Raw genomic sequence first — 7,366 nt, 5'->3', positions numbered from 1 at the left:
AACAGGACCCCCGTTTCGACCATAGCGTTTCAACACAAGTCCGTTTCCTCCATTTTGCAGTACGCCACACCCCTCCTGATCAACAGGACCCCCGTTTCGACCGTAGGAGGTCCGTTTCCTCCGTTTTGCGGTACGCCACACCCCTCCCAATCAATAGGACCCCCGTTTCGACCGTAGGAGGTCTGTTTCCTCCGTTTTGCGGTACGCCACACCCCTCCCGATCAACAGGACCCCCATTTCGACCGTAGGAGGTCCGTTTCCTCCGTTGTGCGGTACGCCAGGCCTTGTTTGCATCGCATCTTCCATCCAAGCCCTCTCGATGAACACGACCACGCATTCCGTTCCGACCCATGAACACGACGACGACGTTGTTTCTCCATTCTGACCCAGCCATGTACACGAGCCCTCATCGTACGTATGCGCGAGTAGGCATTCGAGACCCCACCCGTATGTACACATACGTGGCCGTATTTTCTTTCTTGCACCCTGGCCGCCTCTACTACGACACGTGCGCGCCTCTACATCCACCAGTATATATGTACGTACACGTTCGCGACCAAAATGACAACGCTACATCCGCTTCGACCAGGTGGGTCCCGACTGTCAGGCACTTCCTTGCGTGTGAAGGTGTAGCTGGTGGGTCCCAGCAGTCAGGGGGAAACGTTTTTTCACGAAATACGGTGGCCCGTCCGGTGGGTCCCGGCTGTCAGGTGGAGGAATCATTATTTTCCGTGTAATAAGAAGGCACTTCCTTGCTGCCGCCGTGGACCCAGCTGTCAGCCTCTCCACGTACAGTCCATGTCCGACGGAAGTTGTTCCTTGACCACGTTGACCACGCCGCGCCGAGAGCACCAGGGCAGTGGACGACGGCGAGCCCTAGGAAGGGGACGACGGGGAGCCGGGGAAGAGGCGGCAGTGGAAGCCCGCGCACGTGCGGAGAGGAGTACAAGGGTTCACTGGTTCAGCTGCGGTGTGAGGCTGCCGTCACCGCAGGGCCTGGCCAGCGGTGGGAATAGTAGGGGGCGGTGAGGCCTCCACGGCAGCATAGCCGGCCACGGGAGGCAGGAGCATGCGGCACGACCGGCGCTGCTTTGGGCAGCTGGAGCAAGAAGACCAGAGGTTGAAGAAGCACTACGGCCATTGGATGGACATTGTATGGTCAATGGAGCTAGAATCGTTCATATTGACTAAGTTGACAAAGCCCTTCGTCCCTGTCAACTTAGTAGGCCCGCAAGTCAGCCTCCCACCAAGGTGGGTCCCAGCTAGCCGGGGGAGTATTCATTTTTTTGTGCGTAATAAGGAGGCACTTCCGGTGGGTCTGAGCTAACAGCGGGGGGAAGTTTTTTTGTGAAATACGGTGGCCCGTCCGGTGGGTCCCAGCAGTCAGGGGGAAACGATTTTTTTTCGCAAAATACTGGTGGCCCGTATGGTGGGTCCCTGCTATCAGGTGGAGGAATAATTATTTTGCACATAATAAGGAGGCTCTTCCTTGCTACGGTCGTGGACCTAGCTGTCAGCCTATCCACATATAGTCCACGTCCGATGGAAGCCGTTCCTTGACCACGTTGACCACGCCGCGCCAAGCGCACCAGGGCGGTGGAAGATGACGAGGCCTAGGAAGGGGACGAAGCTGAGCCGGGGAAGACGCGGTAGTGGATGCCCACGCGTAGAGGAGTGCGAGGGTACTGGTTCGCTGTGGTGTGAGGCTGCCGTCGCCGTAGAGTAACAGGGGGTGTGGGTGCGTAGAGGGATGGCCTGGCCAGCGGTGGAAGTAGTACGGGACGGGCCTCCGCCGCATCGCAGCCGGCCACGGGAGGCGGGAGCACGAGGCACGACCGGCGCTAGTTTGGGCGGCTGGAGCAAGAAGACTAGAGGTTGAAGAAGCACTACGGCCGTTGGATGGACATCGTACGGTCACTGGAGCTAGAATCATGCATTATTGACTAAGTTGACAAAGCCCTCCATCCCCGTCAACTTAGTAGGCCCACAAGTCAGCCTGCCACTATATTGGGTCCCAGCTAACATGGGGAGTATTCATTTTTTTGTGCGTAATAAGGAGGCACTTCCTTGCGTACGAAGATATAGCTGGTGGGTCCGAGCTGTCAGCGGCGGTAATGTTTTTTTCACGAAATACAGAGGCCCTTTCGGTGGGTCCCTAATGTCAAGTGGAGGAATCATTATTTTGCGCGTAATAAGGAGGCATTTCCTTGCGTGCGGCCGTGGACCCAGCTGTCGGCCTCTCCACATACAGTCCACTTTAGATGCATGTCGGTCGTTGACCATGTTGACCAGGCCGCGCCGAGAGCACTAGGGCGGTGGACAACGGCGAGGCCTAGGAAGGGAACGACATGGAGGCAGGGAAGACTCGGCAGTTAATTCCCACGCCGAGGGGAGTACGACTGTACGAGGGTTAACTGGTTCGTCTGCCATCGCCGGAGAATAACAGCAGGTGTGGGTGAGTAGAGGGATGGCTAGGCCAGCGATGGGAGTACGATGGGGCGGTGAGGCCTGCGCGGCAGCAGAGCCGGCCGCGGGGAGGAGGGAACAGGCAGTCCCGCCGGCGCCTGTTTGAGCGGCTGGAGCAGGAAGAGCAGAGACTGAAGAAGCACGACGGCCGTTGGATGGACATCCAATAGTCACTGCTTGTGCGTCAACCTTTTTTTAGGAAAGCCTCAAATCTGTGGAAAACAGCATACAGCCCATCTGCTATTATTTCTAATAATTTTTAGCCCATTTGCTAATTCTTAAGGTTTTTTTATGGAGCCCATATTCCTTTTGTTAGCATTACAGCCCAAATTGTGGCCACTCTTAAAAAATTATACGAAATTTTGCGTATTTCGGTGCGGTCCGAACTGTTTTTAATCCCGAAATTTCGACTCACATTCAAACTGATTTTAAAAATAAATGTATATCAATATAAAATCCAACAAATTCTCCACGCATAAAAATTAATGTATTTTAAAATGTTGAAATGAAAAAAAAGATATTTGAAACTAATTGCCCGTTTGATGTGTTTTAAAAATGTACGGCCCATTTCTCATTACTGATGGGCCATTTTCTCGGCCAGCTGAATGAAAGCTCTCCTCGTCTTGAAAGATTTGCAGCCCAATAGGCCTGACAAAGCAACTTACTTGGCAAATCACAAAAAAAACTGGGTTGTGGCCGTGGACCCAGCTGTCAGCCTCTCAATGTACAGTACTCTTCCAATGGAAGTCGTTCCTTGACCATGTTGACCACGCCGCGTGGAGAGCACCACGGCGGTGGACGACAGCGAGGCCTAGGAAGGGGACAACACGGAGCCGGGGAAGACGCGGCAGTGGAAGCCCGCGCGGAGAGGAGTACGAGGGTTCACTGGTTCGGCTGCGCTGTGAGGCTACCGTCGCTGCAGGGCCTGGCCAGCGGTGGGAATAGTAGGGGCGGTGAGGACTCCGCGGCAGCACAACCGGCCACAGGAGGCAGGAGCATACGGCACGACCGACGCTGTTTTGGGCGGCTGGAGCAAGAAGACCAGAGGTTTAAGAAGCACTACACCTATTGGATGGACATCGTACGGTCACTGGAGCTAGAATCATTCATATTGACTAAGTTGACAAAGCCCTCCATCCCCATCAACTTTGTTGGCCCACAAGTCATCCTCTCACTATGGTGGGTCCCAGCTAGCAGGGGTATTTATTTTTTTTGTGCGTAATAAGGAGGCACTTCCTTGCGTGCGAAGATATAGCTGGTGGGTCTGACATGTCAGCGGGGGAAACGTTTTTTTCGCGAAATACAGAGGCCCTTCCGGTGGGTCCCAGCTGTCAGGTCCTCGCAAAAAAAGGGAAAGAAAATCAAAGACTTAGGAAGGCATACAGAACAAGCTAGTGTACCAGTAAAGAGACATTGCCGAGTTTTAGAAAAAAAAATACGAGCTCCTGTAGCTGGTTCGAATCCAAACCTAGACTATGACTATATACGGTTCTATGCTACTCTGCAAGTAATGAAACTGACATATCCAATGTTCGCTTCTCCTCTTCTCTACTTACTCTGCCTAGCATCAGAAGATCTGGCCGCAGCAACCATGTCCGCTGGCTGCTCGTCCACCTTCTCTTGAGCAGGCAACAACCAGATATGCGCCAAGTCGCAACCCGTACCATCGCCTGTGGGTCTCATCACACCCTCGCCGGCACGCGCACCGCAGCCGATTGCTCATCGCAACCCGCTGCCGTTGGTGTGGTGCCACTGCTGCAAATCACGCAGAGTCATCCGTCGCGTCTCAACCACAATCCGCAACCCTGGCCGAGTCTTCTACAAATGCCCGAATCATGGGGTAATAATATGTTTATGTGTTGTTCTGCTGCTTTCAGTTGCTGATTTTTTTTAATAGTTTGGTTGATGATCTACCAATTTGATTCGTGCAGAAAAGGGAAGATTCATGTGATTTGTATTTCTGGGAAGTTGCTGATGTGGTGGAATGCAACTACGCTGATTATTTGGTTAGCCGAGGAATCCCTATACCAGCAGGTTGGGGTGTTGGACAAGTAACTGAAGGAACGGCAGAAGAGGAAGATGCAGAGTAGAAGGTTAAAGATGCAGTTCCTCTGATCATGGCCAAGCAACAGCTGCTGAACGGCCTTGACAGCAATGAGGAGATGAAAGAGCTTGTGAAGATAATGGGAAAAATCAATGTGCTCTGTAGGATGATTGTCTCTTTATTTGCAGTGTATGTTGCACTCGTGATGTATTCAGTGGCTACGACATGAGCACTGTGCTGAAACTAGTAATGAATGAAACCTGTGTAGCAGGCTGGGCGTAGTGTTTTGAACATCTAATTATTTCTATTAACGGAAATCAGGGGGTATCCCCTTCTGCTCATATAAATAAATAAATAGCAGAGGCCCTGTCGGGTCAGCTTTGTTCTCATTCGAAGACGTCGAGCAAATTGCAGTCCAACAGTAAACTATATCATCAAATTCAAGTTTCACAGCCAAATATGAGTACAACTAAACAACAATGTCATCATGTTTTAGTTGTCATACAATCACCAAACACAAATCAGCATACATAACAAGTGATGTTCTCACACCAAAATACTAAACAACATGTTCATCAGGCTTCAGTTGTCATAGCAAACACAATTTCACATAGTAGATAAAAAACGTCTTCTAACAGGCAAATACGACAAAAGCAATGTAATCATCATCCGCAGCAGCAGTGTCAACATCTTCGCCATGTGTATCAGTCTGAATCGTAATTCCCCATGGTGTCATCTTCTTCTTCGTCCTCAACGTCCTCGAACGTTGGCTTCTTCTTGATCAACTCTTGTATGTCCACAGCATGATAGGCAATCTTTTCACCGGCGTCATTGATGTGATGGTTCTCAAAGATATTAGGAACATCTGTGTTATCTTGTACATCAAGAGCAATGTAAGCATCATCTTGTTGTGCAACTTCATTAAACGAATTCCTCTGCTCAAACATTTGCAATACTCTCCAGTCATCGCTACGTGCAAATGTGTCTTCCAAGAAAAATATTTGTGTTGCTTGATTTGCCAAAATAAAAGGCTTGTTGGTCTAGTACGCCGCCTTGACATTGATGGATTTGAAATAATCATCAGCTCTGGGTTTTGCGATCCTGGAAAACAGGTTATACCAACGACAGCACAACAGAACCACACACCGATGATCCTCGAAACTGGAGATATACTGCAACTGAACAATGTCTGTTATGTTAGCATACATTTCAGTTGTCTCTTTGTCATACGTATCCGTGCTCATGATGGCACTGTTTTGTGTCTTCCCGCCTTCGTCTCGTGCAAGGGTGTTGTAGCGCACATCTCCAACAATGCAAGATTCATAATGTCTTACCCGAGTATCAGGACCCATTGCTAGTGAGTAAAGGGCATCATCAACTGCCTGCCCATCCTCCCGCATCTTCTTAACCTATGGTTAGAAAATAGACAAGATGATCATCTTATGTACTCAATATATTAAAAAAACTGACAGTGCACTTCAAAAGCTTACATGGTTCTTGAACCATTTCGCAAATCCTGCCATAACCAGTTGGTCAATGTTTCTTGGATTTTGCGGCAGTAACTCCTCTTTGTAGATGCTGCACAACATAGTGATTGCGTCGAACATCTAAATATATAAGAATGTGCTGAAAGTTTGGTAGATTACGATGTATAAGCTGCAGTACTGCACTTACTTGATACCCCCTCCGTTCCTTTATGTTAGGTGCATTATTTTCAGCTCGGTGACCAAGGCAACAATTTTTAAAGCATCTGGGACAATACTACCCCTGATATTTGTTTAGTGGTAGAAATAAATTATGTGAGAGACAATTGATTTGATTGCTGCATGCCGATATGTTGCCGGCCTTGCATGGCACATGCAATCGGCGTATTCCAGCAAATCAGGGATGGAAATAAGTATCTTTCCTTGTATACGAAAATGGGTACCCACGTACGTGCGTGGCCATCAGGAAAAGGGAGGGAAATGGCTTGGCGCCAACTGAATGAAGATTTTAAATTATGTTTTGGTGTACAAAATGAGTCGACTCCCGCTGGTTCTTTTCATTTCCCCCTTCTTCCAGTACGTGGCCAACAAAAAACATGGTTGATCCAGAATTGCATCTAGCACCTAATTGGGATTCAACTGAGGAGAATGATGACAGCGCCTTTGATCTTGGATACGACTACGACTAGCTAGCTTCCGATGACTCCGGCGACGGTATGTTCTTGTTTCCGTCTCACCTATCTGCAGTTTCAGTAGGATAATTTTTCACTCTAGGCTCCGTGTAGAAGTTGAGCATGCGCTCCATGACAGCAACCGACCTCGTGATGATCGACTTAATGCCTGCAACGAAGCCGATGATGAGGCGGACCTCTTTCAACACACAGAGCGAGGTGCTTCTGCCGAGCACGGGCGAGTTGACGTACGCACGCTGGCGGAAGACGCGGGGGTGCGCGGACACGGGAACGGCCAACGTGCCGGCGGGCGCGGGCGCAGGCGCGGACACGGGCATGGGCACGGCCAAGGCGCCGGCGGTCGCGGACGCGGGCATGGGCACGGCCAAGGCGCCGGCGGTCGCGGACATGCGCGAGGCCAACGTGTCGACGGACGCGGCCACGCAGTGGATGCAACGCCATCTTCACAGGTACGTACTGTATGTATTCCATACTCGTTGAACCAGATCATGTAGTACTTGACCCGTTGTGTCACCATCTACGTACAGCTCAATCGCCGAGGCGCTGGTGGACGAGGCCACGCAGAGGATGGAATACGGTGCAAGCCGCCGGTGAATCCAGCGGAAAAGTGGTGGCCGGTGTCTTTTTGCACAACGATTTCGCTCAGAAGTAGGAAGACCTTCTATACGGGGACGATCCGG

The sequence above is a fragment of the Triticum aestivum genome, chromosome 7A (genome assembly GCF_018294505.1).
Source record: "Triticum aestivum cultivar Chinese Spring chromosome 7A, IWGSC CS RefSeq v2.1, whole genome shotgun sequence".
Taxonomy (NCBI): domain Eukaryota; kingdom Viridiplantae; phylum Streptophyta; class Magnoliopsida; order Poales; family Poaceae; genus Triticum; species Triticum aestivum.
The sequence above is the reverse complement of the archived record's forward strand: the minus strand, read 5'-3'. Positions refer to the sequence as shown.